Source organism: Lissotriton helveticus, chromosome 1_1 (assembly GCF_964261635.1).
Source record: "Lissotriton helveticus chromosome 1_1, aLisHel1.1, whole genome shotgun sequence".
Classification (NCBI taxonomy): domain Eukaryota; kingdom Metazoa; phylum Chordata; class Amphibia; order Caudata; family Salamandridae; genus Lissotriton; species Lissotriton helveticus.
Window position 1 is genome coordinate 1,239,713,906 of NC_136057.1, and position 23,339 is coordinate 1,239,737,244.

The 23,339-nt window shown below is 40.5% G+C and overlaps 1 protein-coding gene across 4 annotated transcripts in view; it reads right to left on the reverse strand.

Annotated features, from left to right (window-relative positions):
- GRAMD4 (GRAM domain containing 4) overlaps positions 1-23,339 on the reverse strand; it is a 480,409-nt gene that overhangs the window by 225,628 nt on the left and 231,442 nt on the right. The window lies entirely within an intron of this gene.

Consider the following 23,339-nt stretch of genomic DNA (forward strand, 5'->3'; position numbering starts at 1 on the left):
CCGGAACCCCGTCCGGCCCCGAGGCTTTCTTCTTAGAGGTCTCTAGGATAGCTCTCTCCACCTCGGCTAAGTTAAAGGATAGGGGAGCGCACTCCAAGGCCATCCACGGCTTCTTGGGGGCACCAAGCTCAGTGTCACCATACACCTCTCCAAAGTGACTAATCCACTTTTCGTCTGGGACAACACAATCCAGGACCGTGTTGTCCACATCTGAAAAGAGAGGTTGGTTAATTATGGCCCAAAACTGAGAACTATCGCGAAGTACATCAGTAGACATTAATTTTTCCCATGCCATATTCTTTATATCATTTTTCCTCCCGTTGATGGTGGCCTTATATTCCTTTCTCAGGGAGGCCACCGCTAACCTATCTCTCGGGGAGGTTTTTAGGGCTGCCATTAACGCCTTATGTGCTTTGGAGCATTTTGTGTCAAACCATCTATGTTTCTTGTTCGCCATCTGAGATGGTTTGGCCCTCAAGGCTCTCGAGATTTGAACACAAATACATTCAAAAGCCCCCATAGTCTCTTGAGCAGTTGCACAACAGTCCTGGCAAGTTGTTATATACCCCTCAAGGTGGGGAGTAAGTCATCCATAAAATTCCCCGGTACTACATTGGCCCAGTTAAGCCTTCTCCCTTGGTCTGCGGGGCGTAGGGCAGGCCCAGGAATGTCAGGACGGGGTTTAGATACCATGTGGTCTTCCCAGAGTAAGTTAGGCAAGACCGGGTTATGGAAGAAAAGCATCAGCACCAATTTGCGCAGTTGAAAGCTTCAGTGTCAAACTCCTTTAAGATGCAGGCGCTGCATCGATATTGGGGGCACAATGTCAGTCGATGTTGAGCCATGCACTCTATCGAGGCTATGTCAATCAGCCAATGCATTGGCGTCGAAGGGCAATGCATTGGTTCCAAAAGACGCTAACTTGGCAGTGCATCGCTTTTTTTGCAAAAAAACTGCAGAGCCAACTTCTGAGGCCCAGAACTGGAGGGGGTACCTCAGGCAAGGGTAGGACTCACAGAAGGCAAGTCCAGCAACACCAGAACTGCCAGAAATCTTGTGTCCCTGAGACTTCAAAAAACCAGAGGCAAGCCAACAAGCCTTTGCAGATCACTTGGGGGGGAAGGCAGAGTCCAGCTCTCCTTTCAGCAAAGTCAGAGAGCTGCAGGGCAACACTAGAGAAAAGCAGCCTTCCAAGTCTGCAGTCCAAAGAAGAGTCATTTAAGCAGCACAGCAGTTTTTCTGACAGAAGTTCAGTTCAAGTTCCAGAATTGTCTGATTTTAAGAGGTCAGAGGCCCAGTACTTACACCCAAAAGTGCCTTTGATGTGGAGGGAGACTTCAAAACAGCTCTCTGAAGTACACAACTATCCCTTTCAACCCAGTCCTGTCAGCATGGTTGGTTCCCTGTCTAGGAGCCCAATTAATTTTCTAGCCCCATATTTCAAATTAGTTAAAGTTTTTGTATGACTTTAAAAATAAAAATGATGCGCAAGCACAGAGGCTGAGGATTGCACTCAGCACAGCCTCACTCACTCTTTTATTCTGAGGATTTAAAATGTCCTGGTACGCATGTGCAGACAGCCTATCTCACAATGACTGCTACCAATGTTGCCAGCCTGATTATCTCCCAGCCCTGAGGCTGGTGACATCGGCCCAGTAAAACGATATCCTCCTAGGCTAAGCTTCTTCCCCTGACAACGTTGCAGTGAATTTACGCCGGGAGCTTGAGGCTGAAGCTCTGCAGAGGCAGGTGCTCATGTTAATCAGGGACTTGAGCCTCAGTCACCTCAACTTTTCACAACTCGTCATAGGTTGGGCAGATGCACAAATAGAGCCACATTTCGGGGGGCTCCTAAACATTTCAGGTGGGGATAATTCTTCCAGCGATAGAGTGGAGATGCAGGGGCTCTTAGAAGGGGTGAAAAAACAAAAAAGCCTTGTTAGTAAGTAAATGGTCTTTTGAAGACCTGTGAAGTACTCTGGTGCGGCTGTCTGTTTGCACGGGAAGCGGTCTCATCCCGGGCTGCCACACACGACCGAGGGGCTGTAGGACCAGCAAGCCTCGGGACCCTGTGAGGCTTTGAAAACGGATGAGGCAGAAAATGCAGGTGGGAACTTGAGCACTTGAATGTGAGTGAGGTTACTCTACAGACTTACAGCGCTCTGAAATGGATTCCCTCGTTGACCTGCACGTAAGTGCATCCCTACAGCACCTCCAAAGCCTTAGTGGACACAAACTGACTGGCATGTCCTAGCCCCCACTCTATTCATAAATAAGGTCATCACATATTATTCAAATTTTCCAACCGATGCACCATGTCTCGCCGGTTCAAGGGTACCATTACTAATGTTTGCAGACGACACATTAATTTTATCTAAAACCCAGTCAGGTCTACAACGTGCCCTTGATCGATTTGTAGTTTTCGGCAATGACCATGACCTTGTGGTATACGCTGAAAAAACCAAGTTCATGGTATTGCATCGGCACAAACGTATCAAGGGCAGTGTAGCACTGGACAACGTATTATTGGAATAGACCGATACATTTACATACTTAGGGGTAACTATGGGTAGGAGGATGAACTGGGTTTCCCAATTAGATGTCTTAGTTCTCAGGCATAATCAGTAAGCTGGAGCCCTATTAAAGGAACACTGACTGTCGCATACAAAACCCATAGGGCCAGCAGTAGCTATATATAATGGGAAAATTAAATCTTCCATTATTTACGGTGCTGAACTCTGGGGGTTCAAAAATCTATTACCCCTAGTACAAGCACAAAAAAGGATCCTGAAATCTCTGACTGCCCTCCCACAATCTACACCCCTAAAGCCTTTGCTCTTAGATTTGGGCTGTACTGCCCTTGATGAGGTCGCAGGTTTTAGACCCCTTGCTTATTGGAGGAGGCTCTGGACCACCCCTGAATTGGCACCATATGCTAGTGCATTAATGCACATCAGGAGTGCTGATTTATCTTCTAAAATCAAATGGCTGCAGAAGATCAAGTACAATTTGAAGGAAATGGGGCTTAGTCATTTGTGCGACGACCTAATAAAAATGATTTCAAAATGCTTTATTGGGATATGATTACTAGAAAGACCCTGTCAGTGGTGGGTAGTACCTCGCTTACAGGTATCTTCTTAGATCACAAGTTTGCATCAATAGCAGAACCATACTGGAATTTGATCACAAAAACTAATGATATGACATTTATATCACTAATTCCAAGTGGGTACTCTTCCCCTAAGATCTTTCGTTGCTAAATGGAAAAAGCCCATGAATGTCAATTGCTCTTTTTGTCATACCCAGGAAGAGTCAATAACCCACGTACTCTTCGTGTGTCCGGCTTACAAAGGCCCCCGATGTAGGTGGCTTATGACATTGTGCTCCAATCATGCCACTAGATCTTGTATGACAGCCAGGCGCAACCTGACAACGATCACGCGTGCAGACATTGTTATTGCCATTGCGAAATTCTTGAGTTGGTCCTGGGCACTGAGGAGGAGAAAATTGGAGGTTGTTGGGGAATTAAACTTAGTGCCTGAGTGTCCTAATCTAAACTGGCCTTCCTCCAGAGATTAATTGTAGAAAAACACTATAACTGATTGATTTTATTTATCTTAACTATAATAGATGTTAGGATTTCGATAATGTCGGTATTAATTTTGTATGCAATGTATGTTTTTAGGATGTTACCCCTTTTATTGACACTTTTATGTATGTATTGTGTCTTTTATGATTGTACATTATCGAATAAAGACTAACTGATGATGATGATGATGACGGGGCATGTCTTTCAGGTTCATCCAGTACCCCCCAGAATTCAGCAGAGTAGCAGGAGAACAGCTGTAGGCATTAGGTGCACAAGCGTAAGATTGAGCTGTGGCCAGTTAAAGCATTTAAATTACTGAAAATTGCTTTGTGTAGTGCTTCACTTGCTGATTGAACAGAGCGCATTGGGGATTCTGTGTTTAGATAATTTTTCATTTATTTCAGTAGTGCTCTGTTTACGCTTTCAGTAGTGCTCTGTTTACGCTCCAGTGTATATTCAAAAAAAGTAGCTAGACAATTAAATTCCAGACAAAATTGATGCGCAGTCTCTCACAAGTAGTAAAATATAAAATTAAAATTGTTAAATATTCATTCTGAAATAACAACTAATCTAGATGGTTTAACCCAGGCTGGTGTGTATACGGTTATCAGCTTGTGTCTGCTATTCTGTGTAATGGCTGTCAGGAAGAGTGTATACTGTCCATAGTTACTGGAACTTTTCATAGGTTGCCGGAGAGGTACTCATTTTACAAATTGACAGAAAAGCAGGCACACACAGTCACTTCTCGTACAGCATATACAACAAATCTACATATATACACAACACCACACACAAAATAACAGGCAGACAAACAAAAGAAACATTCTAAAAACATGGAAAATACTTGCATGCATTGGGCAATAATTATATGTTAAAGCAATCCATCAAACCCTTTTCCATTTTGTGACCCCCTAACTAGGCTGCATCTGGCTTTGTGGCCAAACATCAAGGGTCATGGTTGTTAATTTAAAAAGGTTGCTTTGCTGAGTTGTCAAATGAAAATACAAGTGCAATGATCCTAGATTATGCACTGCAAACTCAGATTACACTTTCAACACTGTGGGAACTCTTTTGTGCTCCCTTAATAAGCATTTATGTACCTGAACATTATTTTCTTGTATGTTGGCTACCTTTCAGTCCCCTTGCGTGCCAATATTATGTAGCCTTACAAAATGAGATCCAGTACGTAAAACTGGGCATGAAAGTTAACAAGCATATAAAGGTGCTGCGTTGTAAAAGTCTCACCAGTGCCTCAAAAAAAGGAGCTTCTACAACATAGTACAGATGCTACCTGCTATTAAGTATGCTGCTTTATTTAAAAGTGAATGAGATTCCACCACAATGGTATATGGTCACTTGCTGAACAGTGAGACCTGAGTTCTAATTAAGGTTTGCCCTCTTGTTGCAGAACTTCATTTACCCAAGCCCGAACCCTCTATATGATAGTCACGCTTTCTTACTGCGCTCCCTCCTTCTAGCAAATTTGTGTCTTCATTTTTACGCCACATCAGTTCCAGACTTTACCAGCCACCACTGCCGGTCTGCCAGGTTATCTGTGGGGGGTAATCAGTCCTTTTTGTGCAGACAGGACACAATACCTGTTTAAGTTAAGTGTTAGCCACTTCCTTCCATCCAGACAAGGCCATCAGAATGCAGATGAATGGAGATAGGTACTCAGACACACCTATCCTTCCTAGGTTGTGACTGTCTAGAGGGAATGCACAAAGTGTAGCTGTCACCCACCCCAGACGTGTATTGGAGACAGGCTGCGAGGCACACAGTTCGAAGCACAGAGAAATGTCCCCTTTCAAAATTGGCCTTTCTAAATTAGGAATGTTAGATCCAACTTCACCAGTAAGGAGGATTTGTCATTAGCATTCCAAACATCCCAGGACATAAAAAACCTAAAAGTACATGTCCTACCTTTCAGTACATAGCGCTCTGCCCTTAGGGCTACCTTAGGGGTGACTTATCTGTAATAAAAGGTATGTTTAACGCATGGCAAGTAGTTTTAAATGCTAAGTCAATGCTAATGTAAAAGACACACACAGGCACTGCAGTGGCAGGCCTGAGACAGGTTTGAAAGGATACTTATGTGGGTGGCACAATCAGTGCTGCAGGGCCACTAGTAGCATTTAAATTACAGGTCCTGGGTATATAGTATACCACCTTACATGGGACTTACAAGTAAATCAAATTTCCCAAACAGGTGTAAACCAATTACACCATGTTTAGAGGAGAGAGTACATGCACTTTAGCACTGGTTGGCAGTGGTAAAGTGCCCAGAGTCCTATAGTCAACAAAAAAGTGGTCAGAAAAGAGGAGGAGGAAGGCAAAATGTTGGAGGGACCCTTCAGAGAGGTCCATGTTCCAACATGTGTTGTGTAGGACTTTAACTCCTTTTTTGACACATTATCAACTACAGAATTACCAATTTTGTATTTAGAATATAAAATTGTATACAATAGTATAAAATGGACAAACTTGGTTCACTAAACAGAGTACTGTACACATTGTTATTTTTGTAGATCCTAACACCAAATTTCATATTCACTTACTTGTTTCTTGACTGTTTTGGAAATAAGCACTTACGTTACTTAGTAGTGTGTCCTCTCTTATTTTAATTAAGCCTTGTTTGGGATAAATCTGTGACTGGCTGTGTTTGTCACGTGATCTGGCTAAACTAAGCAATGAAGCAGGGCAACTTTTCATCTATATGAAATGTGAAGCTAAATACCCCATCGCACCCACAAGTATACTGATCACTCAATGAGGAAAATGGAAGTATGGGACTCAACAATGCAGCCTTTTGTTTAAAACTCCAAAGATATGAACATTGTACAACAATAACTTCATCCCTTAGGGCATGCAGATTTTGAAAAAAAATAGATGTTGGTATTCCCGAAGTTCTTGGGGTCAATACCTGTCACCAAGTAAACCAATCACCATGAATCACTGAAAACACACAGGAGGTAGGGGCACAACACCCCCTATTTAATACGGAGCATGGCTGCCCTTGTCGAACTTGGGAAATAAAGGATGATATATCCCTGTTAAGCATGTATGCAATAGGTAATGGGAAGATTATAAAAGTAAACTATTAGTAATTAATCCCTTCATGTCTTTAGTATGCACATAGGTACTGGCCTGGGGATGCAGCAATTAACACATCAGAAAATTAAATGCTAAACTCTTTTTGCACATGAATACAAATGAACCAAACATACTGAAAGGAGAGCCTAGTAATCTGTAAATAAACTCCATGGTCCAAAAAGTTTATTTGGAAAACGGTAAGAGGTAATAAATGGTGTGAGCTTAAAAGGACACAGGTGCCTTGGACTCTGTGCTCCAAAGCAATTATTTTCTGACACTCCAACGTGACACACTAATATAAATAAAAGATTCCCTAAAATAAACGTAAAACCTAAATTGTTCCTTGTGTATACTGGAGAATAACTAAAATGAGGTGAGATGCAATTCTTAAGAGACGATCTCTGTGTAACACATTAAAATCAATATAATAATCATCACACCACCACAGAGTAACTTTGTTGTGTTAGTACAAGAGACATTTTAGAGGAGAAAAAAGAAATTCAACCAGAATAAAAACCTACAAAAGATCTGTTTTGTCTGAAGCCAAATTTTAAAGGCTGACATTTCTCATGTACAACATTGTTCTACCATTCCTTGGTTTCACTGCTACCACAGCAGCACCACACAAGGCACTATTAAGCATATTGTGTAACTTCCAATCCTTCAGCCCGCAAGTCAAGAAATTTGGCCAAATTGTTACATGAGGAATTATTCCACTTCTTAAAATTGAGAAAGTAACGGAATTGAGCACTTCTAAGTAGGGCTTATTCAGGTGGTGTTGACACATCCATTCAAGAGAAGCTAAACATGCAAGACTTATTTCTACTGTGAAATCTAGTACGTAATGGTCAAGACTGTTTTACTAAAAACTTGTGCAACAGTATTTACAAAATGTTAATGGTAGACACTCAATTTATCCTTGAGAAACTATATCCAGTAATCTATATAATATGGTGTTTTTAAAAGAAATTGGCAGACTGTGCTAGAGATTGACACTAGAACATCTATAGGTAGACAAAACCCCAAAACAGGATCTAAATAAAAGTGTGCGAATCTCACATACAGAACACAACACATTACCCTTTAGAAAATATGATTCACAATAGGAGCTTGTGTGGCTTGAGAAAAAAACGATTCGACAACTTGGAGAGATCTGTAAAAACAGTTACAATACTTTAAAATAAAACTACTTTATAAAAACTGAAAAAATGGAAGAAAGGCACCAAATGGGAGACAGTTAGCCCAATTGTTTGCCAGTCAATAGTTGCTCCTAAAATGACTGTCTTAACATATGGGAAAACAAAAACACGTGAGCGTGGATACAAGTGGAAGTCAAATAGCAATATGCAATGCACTTAAATTAACACTAAAGACTCTTGAAACTATTCTACACTCGATACATTTACACATACTGTGAACAAATAAATGTATTACACTTGATGACAGCTGGAGTTTGCAATGCAAACTGAAAAGTAATTGACAAAATATTACACATTAACTTGGAATGTGTTAAGAACTCGAGCTATTTGGCTTTCAAATGCAATTATGGAAAGCCTAACCCACTGTGCAAACACAGCCACTTGTTCTCCAGCTGGAATAATGGACTTCCTAAATATGTTCTGATGAAATGCATTTTTTTGCAAAGGCCATGTCTGTTCACATAAAGGGTGCTAAGCACATGACAGAGGGACTTTATGCAGCGTTGCATACATTTCATTGTGACCTCACAGTATATTTCTTTATAGTGTTGGGATGCAGGGCGACAGTACAATGGGAGACTGGGAGACGAGATGAAAACGATGAAGGTTATGAGAGTTATGGTAGACACCTGAGAAATACTGGTATGCTTCAGTGCAACCAAAACACACATTTTTATTCAGTTTCCCTGCGTTGAGTGGTACGCACTGGGGTCATAATACAAGTAGAAGTTGTTATCTGAACGAGTACTGAAGCCTTCTAGAGTAGGAATGTTTACTTTGAAGGAGCATTAATGCACTCCTCTGCTGAACTCCAACCATATTAAAACGCACATTTACAGCTGGAATGGAGCAAAATTAGTGGGCGTGTTTACCACCTGCATAACTACAATGACTATAATGTACTGGGGCATGAGAACTGTGCTACTGAACTTTGCAATAGTGACTTGACAGGCCAACTGTGGAATATAAAATTACAAAGCAAACAAAGCAATGAAAGACCAGCAAGGGATATTAAAGCACCCAATTGACATTTAAGCTGGTTTGTTAGTGTGGATTCAAAAACATTTCACTGGTCCACAAGCGGACATACCATCCAGATAGGTTTTAAAAACAATGCATACATTAAGTGATGGGAAATATGGAATAATATGTTTATTATCCATTGCAACTTTGAAATATATGATTTTTCAGTCCTCCCCTGTACCATTTTGAGAAAAGACCGGATACATACAAGTGAGTCTTTCCCGGCTCCAAGTACCGAAGATAACCCTACATGCATTCTCTACTGGCCTGAATTCTGAGCACCTGGTCTAAGATAAAAGGTTGGGCTTCCTTGACATTCCAGTGTAGTTCAAAGAATGAAGGTCTTGCTCAAAGAAAGGGGCGGAAAAGGTGAGACTGAAGCAGTGAAACTCAAGATGCAAGATCAAGCAAGAGTTGTTAATTAGACAAAATAAACCCTTTAATAACATCTAAATATTACTTCTACGATAAAATGCAAAACAAACAGTAAGAAAGCATACAAAAAAAATGTACTGCACCAAGAAATTCATCTGTACTTAAGCCCATATCAGATCGCTTTGGACTGTGAGGATCTCTAGGTGCTCTCGCCTGCTTTCTATGGAATCAGTGGCATACTAGGGCTTTTCACACAGGCAGGACAACAGTACTGGCAGGGAAAAACTAAATCGAAGGATTCATGGGGGTTGGTCCTAACCCTGAGTAGACTGTCCGCTCCAAACTCCCACATCACTGAAGCTCCTGAGCAGGTTTCCTGCATGAAGACACTTTAGTAAGTTTAAGTGGAGCACCAGTCCGGTCCAGTCCATTTAAACTTTGCAGCAACCCAATACCAATCACAGTTCATGTGTCCTCGAAGTTTAAAATCCTAACCACAGGGACTACGGTGATATGTTGTTGAGCGGAGAAGCCTTGTAATATCCCTAACAAGCTTTGTGGCATATCTTGACAATGTGCCACTATCATGGATTAGTCTAGGAAGGCTGCTGTGGTTAAATATTTTATATCCCAACCAGATATATGGATTTCTTGCCATACTGATTGTATGAACTCTTTTGCATAGAATCCGAAAATCCAGCATTGGTGAGTTCCCAACCGGTCCTATAATGGGCATGCCTGCGGCTAGATAAACAACCTGTGAAGTTAATGTATGCTCACGGAAGCAAAAACAGTGTCACTAAAGGGTTTAAAAATCACAGAAAATGCCAACTATACAGAAGCAATCAAGCAAGAACATTTTTTAAAACATCTACACACTTGGTCAGAAAATATAACAATAGGGATCATTTTGCTTTAGGAAAGCGTTAAAGAGCAGCCTGCTTAAAGGCAACCACCAGTATAGCTCCTGCTTATATAATTGTATTTGTGTAACCGCATAGTTAACTTACAAAGTCATTTATATGTCTAAAAAGTATGGAGAAAAAAAATGTATTGATATTTTATTTTTCCATTAAAACTTCTTGTTAATTTGCTTTAATGAGAATACTTCTGCCTATACCAAAACACTTGCTACCACTGAAGGAGGGCTTTTTGTTAAATATTTCTTTAGAAATTGAGCTTTAGAGTCTTGGGAAGTAACTTGGCAATAGAAAAGAAAATATTAACTTTGAACTTTTTTGATCTCCCAGAGTAGGCATGTCAGAGGAAACTAAGCTGATCGTTTTACATTAACTGGGAAGCCGGAAACTAATTTGTGTTAGATTCTACCTGATGATTTGAAATCATTTCATGAATATGATGTGTATTCGTTTATTTTTATAGAGTATTTTGTATAAAAATAGTTTTTCTTTCCTCAATATACAATGAGCTTTCATTGGTCTATAGGTCATGTGGTAACCAGCTTGATTTTATTTCTGGATGTGTGTTAAAGAAAAGAAAATGTTTTATAGCAAGTAAATAGCAAGTAAAAGAGGGGGCCGATGGAAAATTCAGGCACAAGCTTCCAGCTCTAGGGTAATCTCTGGTTTTCTTGGTCTCAAATGTATGATTACGCAGGAGAAAATATTACAGAGGGTTCCTGTTTCAGAAAGACTTTTTTTTAATCTTTCAGAGGACACAATGTTTATAGGTCATGCTTTCGAAGGGAAAATATCTTATTACATAATGTACATCTTCAGAATGTGCTGCATTTAGTAAGTAATGTTATTAAAATTCAGGAGAATACAAAATGAAGCATTTATTGTATTGAGATCATGCTATCGTGGTTTAATGCACTGGCTTACTGATTGCAAGCATGTCACATTTAGTTCAGTGTAGGAACGATTTTAACTCTATATCCTGATATTACAGTGAGTGTTTGTTGTCTCATTTTAGAAACATGTAAAAACAAAAAAAGGCCATATTATCCACCTGAGCTTTGTGCAAATGACTGACGGTCTGAAATTGTGCTACAAAATTCAACAGACAAATAAATTAATTATAATCAATTACTGGTGTTGAGAAACTAAGGGGTCTACAGCAAATTATCCTGGTACTTGCCCAAAAGTCCACTGTAATCAAGTCAGTTCTAGCTTCCTACTTGATGGCTAACCTTTTCAGAAAATAAACCAGAACTTACAAAGAATATTTTTATGCCCTGAAATTATGATTCCAGTTATGACTCATCACTTGCTAAATAAGGTTGGAATACTCTCACTTTTGATATAATGCTTTTCTATGAACTTCCAGGCAAATCAAGCATTAGGAGCATATTGTGATTTATTTCAGCATGCAACCTATGTAAAAGTTTTCAGATGACTTTCCATTTCTAGAGTTGAGTTTTGTACATTTCATTCAGTGCCCTTGGCATAAGAGCTAGGTATATCTCATTCGGCAAGGAAGGGTGTGTACGTGCGTGAGGTAGCCCGACAGGGTAGAACTTTTGAACCTGGTTGAGATTTCATTTTTCATGGTGACAAATTGTAGCCAGTAGCCTGTTCTTCCTCCTTTCCCTACCATTCAACAATTCTTGGCCTAGGTTTGATTATTTGATCTACACCAAAGAGATATTTTTGCCTCTATTGTAAGCCACCTTTCTCCTTTATGTGTACATAATTATGTGTCCCTTTATGTAGACATCATAGAACGACATAATAGATTTGGTTTCTAAAAGTTTAATTTAGTTTCTCATCTTTGAGGTCTTAAATTACCTAAAATATAAGGAGTCTGGTATTCAGAGACACTGAGTTTAAGTCCTCTGGAGGACAAGTGTAAGAATCAAATAATTTCATATAATATCGTTGGATCGGTTGTACTAGGCAGGTGAGCATATTTCATGGTTAACATTAATTTTCTAGAATAACAAGCTTTGCTTAGTTTCTTCTCACATATTTTTCATATTTACAATGTAACTATTCCCATAGTTCAAAATAAGTATGTTATTTTAAGAACCTTAAGAGTAAATTGGGATAATAGTAGGTGGGGCAATTGCAATTCGAATTTTTATGACTTGCATGAAAATTACATACAAGAGTGTGGTATCTTTCTGCCATGCATTGTGGTTAAAATGGTGTTCCAAGGACTGTTTTTGTATTCTTGGTGTTCCAGGTTATATAGAATATGGAAGTTAAGATTTAAAAGAGGGTTGGCAGAGGACGGTTGTTGTGTAGTGGCTGAGGTGTACAACTGAACTCTATATATCAACAACTGTGAATTACTTCTTTTCCTCATTGGATAGGACTAGCCAGAACCCCATTGTGTTTCTAAAAACAACTCTGTTGTGAATCTTGAGTAATGCTGAATTCAACCCCTGTCTGTCACTATACCGGATTTTAAAACATTTATGAAAGCAAATTACTGTGTTGTTTTCCTGGAATGTTTTATTTTATTTTATTAACTACTGCTTTACAAAGTGTTGAGTAACTGAATTTCACAGTGATTGTTTCTTGTGTTTGACCCACTCTGCCTCAGCACAGAACACCGCAGTCAATTGGCACGTTCGAGCTACATACTGCTCTTCCCAGGCTCTTGCGTCTTCTATTCTGGATGACTCCCAGCAGCTGTGGAACCTTTAAGATAATAGGACAAGTTTGCCTTGGACGCATTACATGCTCCATGGAGTGTAACCTCACAGCAAACTAGAGAATGACCCAAGGTATTCTTGCAGTCTGTACCATTAAGAAAATACTCAGTCGGACTGTTCCTACTGTGATAAGTGAAAGGTAGGATCAATGCCTCATGTACAAAGTCTTCTCCTAGTTCTTCATATATGCCTACCTGATGTTGCAAGCAGTGCTTGAAGTTAAAAATTCAAATTGGCAGAGCAATAAATCAGTGCATTATCCAATCTGCACTCAGTACCTCTGCAACGGTAAATGGTAATTTTTATATAGTTTCTATGTATAACATAGTTTATGTCTCGTCTTTCTTAGCCATAATCAGAATTTATAAAGTGTGGTTAATCATCATTTTCTTGCAAGTGATGTAATTTCTTCAAGTATTTTGTCAGATACTGGTGAGTGGTGTTTTTCGAAGTTATAAAGCAGAACATAACACTTTCTCCTTTTTTCTTGTTGAATCCTGGTGACCCTCTATTGAAATGGGAAACGTAGAAAAATGTCTTCACTGTTTATGCATGCTTCTGTGGTATATCTTGGAGTGCAGAATGCAAGAAATATTTGTTGTTGCACTTTAGGACCGTAGGGTCAAGTGGTTTTTGAACATTTGCTGGACTTATCAACTGATGAGACTCGTGACTTGAATGAATATGAGATTTGTCTAAATAAATTAGATTTACATTTTTTACCAAAAGTATCCCATTCTTTAAAGATGTATTTTTTAATGAATGCTGATACCTGGGAAAAGAGTGGAGGAGTACATTACGGTGTTGAGAAGATTGGCATCAACATGTAATTCTTGCAGGATGAGTGGGAGAAAGCACCCAGTTAACAAATAATGCAGAAGTGGTAATTCAAAAAAGAAAATTACGGAAATAACTTTTGAAGATGATTTTGATTGTGAAGGAAAAGTCTTGCAGGTGAAGGAAAAGTCTTGCAGGTGAAGGAAAAAGCAGGTGCTCTCTTGGAAGTGGTCCAAATAGAAGATATGTTGTGCGCATGTTCTACGATTCAAGAGCAAAAACATTGATTCCTAAAGAGGCATTTGAAAAGAACTTAAAAGGCAAAGTCACGCTAGGGACATTGGGGTAAACCTATCAAGTTGTTGGGATACTTTTCGGGGTGCATCTATTTCAAAGGAAGGTATACAGTGGGGAAGATTTAGGTTTCAAGGAGTGGTGATTCGCTCGTCAGTTGGTTTCACCAGAAAGATCTAATGATTTTGCTTCATTCTAATGAAAGCCCAGTAGAGAGATTACAATGCAAGGAACAAACTAATGATATTGCCATTAATAGTCCAGATTATGACAAGGACTTTCCTGAAGTCTTTCAAGAAAGGTTGGGGTGTCTTAAAGGGTACATTCATAGAATCAAAGTAAACATGGGGCTGTACCTTTAGTAAGCAAAGTTAGACGGATGCCCATAATTTTAGGGACAAGATGAAGGCGGTGTTAGAGTAGTTAAAGGAAAATGGCATATTTGAGGAAGTTGAAGCAACTGAGTAGCTTGTGCCCGTGGTCATAATGTACAAAACCAGTGGCGAAGTAAAGGTAATTATGTGTGGACGTGCGTGAACTCAATAAATGTGTTGTGGTCGAACATTATCCATTACACAACATAATTGAAAGGTTGTCTATGTTGAGGGGTGCAAAATGTTTCATGTCCATTAATCTCACTTCAGCATATCATTTGAGGCTGGACCATGACTCACGATTTGACAGCATTTGTCACACCATTTGGCATGTTTAGATTTCTATGGATGCCTTTTGGGCTTATTTCTGCTGCGGCTGTCAAAGGGTGATGGAAAATGTGCTGGGAGGGGCGAGTGGAGTGAAAATCTGTCAAAATGACATTGGTGTTCTGAGATGAAGTGGATGAAAGTGAAATTGTGCAAGATGTGCTTAGGGAGATAAAAGGAAATGGATTAACTTTAAAATCCAAGAAATGTAGATTCACCCTTAATGACATTTATTATTTGGGACACAAAATCACTTCTTAAAGTATTGAACCTAGCAGTGAATTGGTAAACACAATTAATAGCATGGACCGCCGGTGTGTAAGGAGGAAGTTATTAAATTCTTGTACACGTCAGATTATTATATCAAGTGTCCCAATTTTTACAGAAAAAATGAAAAATATAAGATATGTATTTCAAAAAGATTTGGTGGTTCAGTGAGATGGTGAAGATGAAGGTGAAAACACATTTATTCTATTGAAATCATGTGTTTGTGTAAAGCCTCTTGTTTACAAAGTTTTGAATCAGGTCATAGCAATGTCAACATGTCTGATGCCAGTTCAAAGTGATTGGGGGCTGCTTTACTACAAAGATATGAAGTGGTGGAGTGAACTATATTATTCATCTCTAAAGGTTGACAGGAGCAGAATCAAACTATTCTGTGATAGGGAAGAATGCACTGGCTGTTTATTGGGAGGTGCAGAAGTTGAAAAATGTATTTGGATGACCAAATTTGAGATTAACACGGATCTTAAACCTTCGAAGGTAAACCATTTTGGGGGGATGGGGGGGAATAGATGTAATCTAAGAAAGAATAAGGAGGTCGGAGGGGTCTTTACAGTTATTTCACTTTGACATTTGTGCCTGGAGTGAAGAACAATTTAGGCGATTGCTACTCTCGCCTTGTCGGTGCAAGTGAGAAGGATAAGTTGGAGGCCGTAGTCAATGAAGATGATTTTAAACATTTTCTGATCAGTGATAGAATCATAGAGGAAGATGAGTGGTTGGAAGAAGTGAGGGTGTGGAATTGCAACAAGTGATTAACTATCTCAAGGATGGCTGGAAAGAATGGGATATACTACAGTATAAATTGTGTATATTTTGGATGGTCAGAAATGAACTTGCACATCATGGTGGTTTGCTAGTACTAGGAACTAGATTAATTACGCCGGAATCTTTGCAGGAGGACTGGACTGCATTTGCCCCAAAAGGTTATCCTGGCATTTCAAAAACTAAAGAAAGGCTCAGACACATGTATTGTTTGCAGAGTATGGATATTCAGGTTGAGAGATCTGTGAGAGAAGGTGTGGAGTGTTTGAATTGTGATGAGAATCAAATGTAGAGTGCAGCCCATGGTTTTTAGAAAGTTACCTTAAGAACATTGAGAGGATATTGCCTTAGATATCATAGGTCTCATAAGGATCTCGAGCGCTGACAATTATGTTATTGTATTGTGTGATATGCACTCAAGATGGCCTGAAGAGAGAATTACTAGTTCTGTTGAGACACAAGATGAGATTCATTTCCTTGCTCAGTTTCTTCAATGACAAGGTTTTCCTCCATTTTCTTGACCGCCAACAGGTGTCCAGAAAAACAGAGAAATTACTTTGTGATAGGGATATTGAGCTCAAAAAGACTGTGCTGTATCACCGTGAGGCTAATGGCATGCCGGAAAGGTTCCACAATGTTTTAAAAGAAACTTTATGAAGAGCTGTTTTGGGTCAGTTATGTTCGAAAAAGATCAACAAAAAAGAATTACTTAAGAAAGTTAAGAATCACAGAATGACATCTCATATGACAGCAGGTTTTCACACCGTTTGAGTTGTTTCACATAAGGAGGGCTAATATTTTGATTTGTCCTTCCTGGGGGATAAAGTCTGAAAATGGTCTGAACATTGAACATAATACAGAAGAGAGAAGAGCACTAGAATTAAAGAAATTGGTTGAGAGTAAAAAGATAGTATGTCTGTAAAGCTGTGAAGAAGACTTTAGTGAAGGTGGGTGATTTGGTTAAGCTAAAAAAATCCACAGAAAGGGACTACTCAATCGTTATACAAATTTTCATCCCATATGAATGTAATTAAGGTTTTCAAAAATGCTGTCAGAAGAGTGAAGAGTGTTGGAAGAGACCGGGTTATTTGATGGACTATGTAGGAGTTCACACTTTAGGTTAAGGACAGTGTATGATCTCGCACTGTGGTTAAGGTAGCTGTAAATTCAGAATTTTTAACAATGCAATTCATAACTCTAAATTCCAATTGTAATGGTATACTTGTTAAATATATTATGTTCCTATGCTTCCAGCTCATGTAAGGGGTGTCTGTTTATAGTTGCAATATTATGGCTTCCTGTTTAGTATAACTTATTGTTGTTTTGGAATTGTTTTGGAATGGTTTTGTTAATGGGAGAGAGGGGAGTGGTATCTTCCTACCATGGAATGTGGGTGCCCATGGTGTTCAAAGGAATGTTTGTATTCTTGGGAGTTCTTGGGTGTACAGAATGTGGGTAAGTTATGATACAAAAAGGAGAGAGGGTTGGTGCAGGAGTTTCGTGGTGTGGTGGCTGAGGTGTACTACTGAATTCAAAGAATCTACATATCAATAATTGGGGACTACTATCTTTCCTCAATTAAAATGTAACATGTTTTCAAAATGATGCATCATTTGTTTGCTGAGAAAACTTTAGAAGTGCAGTAAAAGTTACACAAAGTTCAAGTTGTCCATCTTGTAACCAGCCCAGGTCCTCTGAATTAAAACAAGCATTGGCATAGCAAATAGGTCTCGCTTTTGGGAGAGTGCTGCTTAAGGTTATTGTAGGATGTTGCCATAGATACTCTTAGAATGTTGATAGAGACACTTGCCTAATGGTGATATGGGTAGTTCTCGCTTAGAACAGTAAAGCATTTGTCAATTGTGCTATAGACGGTGGCGAATTGGTGTAATTGTTGTGTTTCGGTCACTTGTAGAATTACTCCAGAGACAACTGGGCATAGTGCTGTGGTGCATCAGGGACTGCTGTTGTAGAGACCTGGAGAACAGAGCTACACACATTTGTAAAGTGGCATATTATACACACCTGTAATGGTGCTATCCAAACTCATGGGAATGCACTATAGACTGTTTTGTCATTTTGCTGAAAAAACCTTGAAATGCGGCTATGGACTCTCAGAGAGGTGTTATAGACTACAGTAGAATTCTGGTCTACACACTGGAGGGATGCCACAATGGTCACTACTAGAAATGTTCATATAGACCAAAGCGATGTTTTTTCTTTTTTAAGTTTAGACTGCTAGTACATGCACTTTTAATAAAGTTCTATAGACACTTGACTATAGTGCTAAAGACACTCATTCATGTATTTCACAATCTCTTGTGGAATGATGATGCTGATACTCCAGTATTGGTGTTTCAGTTGTATAAAGAATAATGCTAAGACACTCAGCGAGGGGTGCAAAAGAAACTCACTGAATGGTGTGCTAGATAATATATTGGTACTAAATATGCTTTAATAAAGTGGTGCTATCTTTACTTCATGGAATAGATATTGAAGGAATGGTGGACTGTTGCTGCCATATTCAGCGATATAATAGAAAACTACCATGGACCTTGTGGAATGGTGCTTCCCACTCTCATGGGATTATGGAAATAATTATGCAATGGTGCTATCGACATTCATGGAATAGTTCTGTATGCATCGGTGAAATGGTGCTAAGTCCATCCACAGAATGATGCCCAAACAATAGACAAGGGGTCCTATAGCTCCGTGCGGAACAAAGCTATGGAGACAAAGATATACACAATTGTAGAAATGCTATTGCATGGAATGGTGCTAAAGATAATCACAAAATGGTTCTATAGTCAGACACATAGGAGAATTCTACACAGTAGCGGCATTCATTTACTGACATTAATTAATAGCGGTGCTATAAGCACTAAATTGACGGGTGATACAAATACTTTAGTGGTTTTATTTACTGAAAATCATAGTGGTGCTGTAAGCACTTATTGAATGGGTGTACAGATACTCTCTGAATGATACTATCTACACATGTAATGCAGATGATGGTGGGGCATAGCAAGAGAGCCATCATATACAAATAAATAGAAAAGAAGCAGGAACTTGGGATGCCCAATACTGTTTCCAGAGCAGTGAGGGTGCAGTGGAGTGAGGAAGTGCTGGATAACGTCAACACTTGGAGATAGGGAATCAGTGTCTGAGTATCTGAAGGGTATTGAGTACTTAAGAGTTAGTTTGGTCCAGAGACTTTGCATGTGGCACGAAATGCTCATGATAAACAGTAGGGTCTGTAGCTCTTTACTGAATCAGAGGAGGGTGAGGCCAGTCCTACTGTGGAATGGAATTTAGTTCCACGGTTTTGAAGTGTAGATTAAGAAGGCTTGATCCCTAATTGTTGCTTATTTACATTTAAGTCGTTTTAGACTTAGCAGGTATTGGCTGCTGGTGTTGGAAATGGAGATCTTCCCTGCTAGGTAGGCTGCTGATATTGACATAAGATAGATCTTTGGTTAATGGAATAGTGTTCCTGAAGATCATGCAATTGTTTCATCAACACTCAAGAAGTGGTGCTTAAGGTTCCTGTAGACAAATGTGACAGACAGGGTGCTATGGAGATAAAACACCAAAGGACTAGTGGTGTTGACTGTTGTGGAATGGTGCTATTGTCAATCAAATAAGGGTAAGATCCACTCACATGGGGAATAGTGCTATTCACGTATTTTTTGGCAGTTTTATATAGCGCAAACACGACCAAAGGTATTGGAGCTTTACACGAGCACCAGTTACATTACACAAGTACTCCTTTATTTTTGGTAGCCGCAAGGAGTTTAATTGATTCACAGGATGTTGAGCCAACGCCGAAAATCAAACCTGGTTCTTCAGCTCCAAAGTGAGCAGCTCTGGCCATTAGGCCACATCCTATCAATGGCATGATGCTATTGGCCCTCGTGAGTGATAGTGCTGGCTCTGGTTTGGTGCTTCAGTTCACACTTTTGCAGTGGTGCTCTCAGAAACCAAGTTATGGTGCTGTCAACCCTCTTGGGATTGTGCCATCTATACTTCTACAGTAGCTCAGTAAACACTAAAGTACTGGTTCTATTGGCACTTGGGCAATAGCAAATGGACACTCACAGAAGGCTGCAATTGACTTTCTTGGAATGGTTGTTACACACTTGTGAATAGATGCTATAGACTCTTGTGTAGGAATGGGATACACACTTGTGTCATCGCAGAATAGCTTACCCGAGACTCATGGAATAATGGTACGGACAGTAATGGAATGGTGTAGCCTGGTGTGATCGACCATTAACAACTACAGACCCTTAATGATGCATCCTATTGCCAGTCATGGAATAGTCCTATACCTCCCGCAAATAATGTCTTCCTCATTCAGATGTACGTTCCAGCCAGCAGCATAGCAGTCCTGAGGACAATCTATCAGGGGTTTTGCTCTGCACAACTATTTGCATCTTTTTTGTCACTTCTAGAAGTCACATCTCTCAGGGTATTTTCAAGTATAAAACACCAGAAATCACTAACAGAATCCAGCCCCGTGAACTCCCACAGACCAGACTTGCAGAGAAAACCTCGTTTTGAGAAGGCACAGAGATGGACATCAAAGGCAGCCAAGCAGGCGATAGATATGTGAGCATGACTCCTCTGAAACATGAGCCAGACCCACTGACTGTCACTGAGCCCTGGGGGGCTTGGGTGAGTCTCCAAAGAGGCAGCAGTTGTCCTCCACTCTTGCACCCACAAGAATTGAGAAACCCTAGACAAATTACTATCCGAAAACGACTACCCCTGGAAGACTGTGTATAAAGCAAAGGTAAACCTGATTTGTTCCACAGCATAAAATCTGGGCACACAAGTAACTTGCCAGTTTCGTGAAGGGGCACGGGGGTCTGTTAGCCGCTAAGATCAGGGGTGTTTTCTAGTTTTTGGTATAAATATAATAAAATCACAAAATGAATTCGGGGAGCGGAATGAGAGTTACGGCAAGAGCTGCCGACTTTGAATCTGGAGAACCAGGATCCAGTCTCGGCGTCTGCTCAACACCCTGTGATTCTGGGCAAATAGTGTAATATTCCCCTCCCTAAAAAGTGAATGTGACCTAGTGTAATGCGACTGGTGCTCATATAAAGCACTCCAATACGTTCTGGTCGAGTTAGCGCTATATAAAGCTGAAAAAAACAGGCAGGCAGGGGAAAATAGTGATCTGACAGGGGCAGGGGCATTTTTCAGCCTCGTGTACACGAAAAAGAGAGACATCAAAGGCCTTCGGACAGGGAGCCGCTTCTGAGACAAGTAGAGATCTGCTTCAATGGGAAACGGGCTGCAGAAAAACAGTGTCCTCGCAGACTGGGGGCGCTACAGGTACAGTCAACACTTGGAGGGTGAGCCACATCAGAGACAAGTGTCTACACTGCACACATCAGCATCACACAGACTTTCTCTAACATGTCACTCAGCGACGACAGCCACATACTCCCGCAAAATACAAAGAAACCCCAGAGACGGACCCGTCTCAAAGGCTGCACATACATGACGACACCAGCGACAGGCTTCAACCCGTCAGACACAGACCCGGTAGACTCCAGCACGTGATGACGACAAGCCTGCATTCAACATCAGAGACCGACCTACCCCGCACGCAACATACAGATGCAGTGAGACTGCAACTCCCCACATATAAACATAGCCCGACAGACACAACCACCAGAGCCCTGTACACAACAACAAAACAAGAGTTTCCTCTTAATTTGTCCTCCGTTATTTGTTTCCCTGCCTTTTTTTTTTTTTTTTTTTTACAACGACTCCGATTTACAAAAGTACTCAATAATGGACAGTAATACAGACGGTGACATCATTTGAGAGTGCAAATTCATAAATTATAAGAAAAAAAAGTGGAGTTGTACCCGTAGTGGATGTAAAAACATTTAGAACTTCTGTAGGACCGGACTCCAAAGCAAAATGCGCTAATGCGAACTCTTTTCCACAGGTAGTAAAAGTGCAATAATATTTCCAATTATTACTGGTACAGACAGCATGTTTTATCCCCTTCACTAGCTCCTTTGATGCCAGGTGGCTGAAGAACACGTAAAAAGAGTTTGTAATCAGAAGCGAGAGCTGGCAGCCCACACGGTGCCAGAGAGTGACATGCCATATCGGCTCCCTTCACTCGGTCTCCAATGAAGAGCCAATATCACACGATGGAACAAAACATGAGCTGGAAGCCTCGCAACCAGTGTTGCAGATCGTGTCTGCAGTCTCTGGCTGCCGACTACGGGTTGTGAAACCTCCAGAGGAACTACAGATAGCACCCTATCCTTGAGAGCGGTTTGTGTTTTTCTTTTGGTGGAGTAGTTTGGGTCCAGTCGGAGTGCCTCAGGCTGTGCTAGACAAACACAAGGACATGAATTCCCAGACCCTCCTCGCAAATGTTGTTAGACGTTGGCAGGTTTGAGCAGCACAAGGACCCAATCGTAGCGCGCCCTAAATACGACTCGGAAAACAATGATTGGGGAGATGATCAGAATCGTATTGTTAGCAGCAATCAAATGTTACTTCCGAGACTGGACGTGGACTCTTGGCTAAAGTTGCAGATATTGGTGCTGGGGAAGTAGGTTCGAGCCTCGGCTCAGCATCCCGAGATTCAGATAAAATCACTTAATCTCCCCGTGCCTACCTGTGTCCTTGTGTAGCGTAACTGGTGTTCAAGTAAAGCGCTCCGATACCTTCAGGTCGAATTTGCGCTAAATTAAACTGCTGAAAGTAAAACAAAAAACACGAGCACGGGGGAGAGGTGGGGGACGGGCGAGTCACTCGCGGGAGCGATAATTGCGACAAGATGGGCTGCGCGCGCTCCCGCAAGTGAATCTCCTGACGTGCACGCGTTCCATTGAAGGCAATGTAACGCGTGCACATGCTTGGCTGAAAAGCCTAAGCGCTCGGAAAAGGTTGTTTTCCTTTGCAGCGCATGCGCCATGCGAAGGCTTGACCTAAAAAGGGATAGCTATCCTCACTTGGTGCTTATGTGGTAGACAATATACAGATAGCACTCCACACAGTATGACGGCATTTTGGGTTGGTCAATGCTTATTTTGATTTGTCATCGTTTTTGCCAAACTTTATCGTTGGGGAAGCTGTGGGCCCTTAGCAATATTAAACAAGCATTAGAAATGCAATAGGTCTCGGATTTATGTGAGTTAAAGCTAATGGCATTGTAAATGGCAATGTCTTTTAGCCATGTGTTATGGAGTGTACGCATGTGGTGTGTAGTGGAATTATGTGGGTTGGATTGGAATTGCTAGTTGTGGAATTGTGTGGCATGAAATTGTGTGGTGTGGATTGTATTTGTGTAGTGAAATGATGTGGCATGGTAGAATGTTGTGGGTAGTAATTATGTGGTATTGAGTTTACTGGAATTGTGTGGAGTGGGATTGTGTGTTATTGAGTGTAATTATGTGTAATGGTATTTTGTGTTGTGGAATGGTATGTGGTGGTGGAGTTTTATTAATGCTTGTTGTACGTGCGTCTACCTGTGTGGACTGGTGCATATGTTGGTGTTTACACTTCTATGTCTGTGTTTTGTGTTCCTCTTTGTATGTGTGTGACTGTACATCTGTGGGTGCCTGTGTGGATTGGTGCAT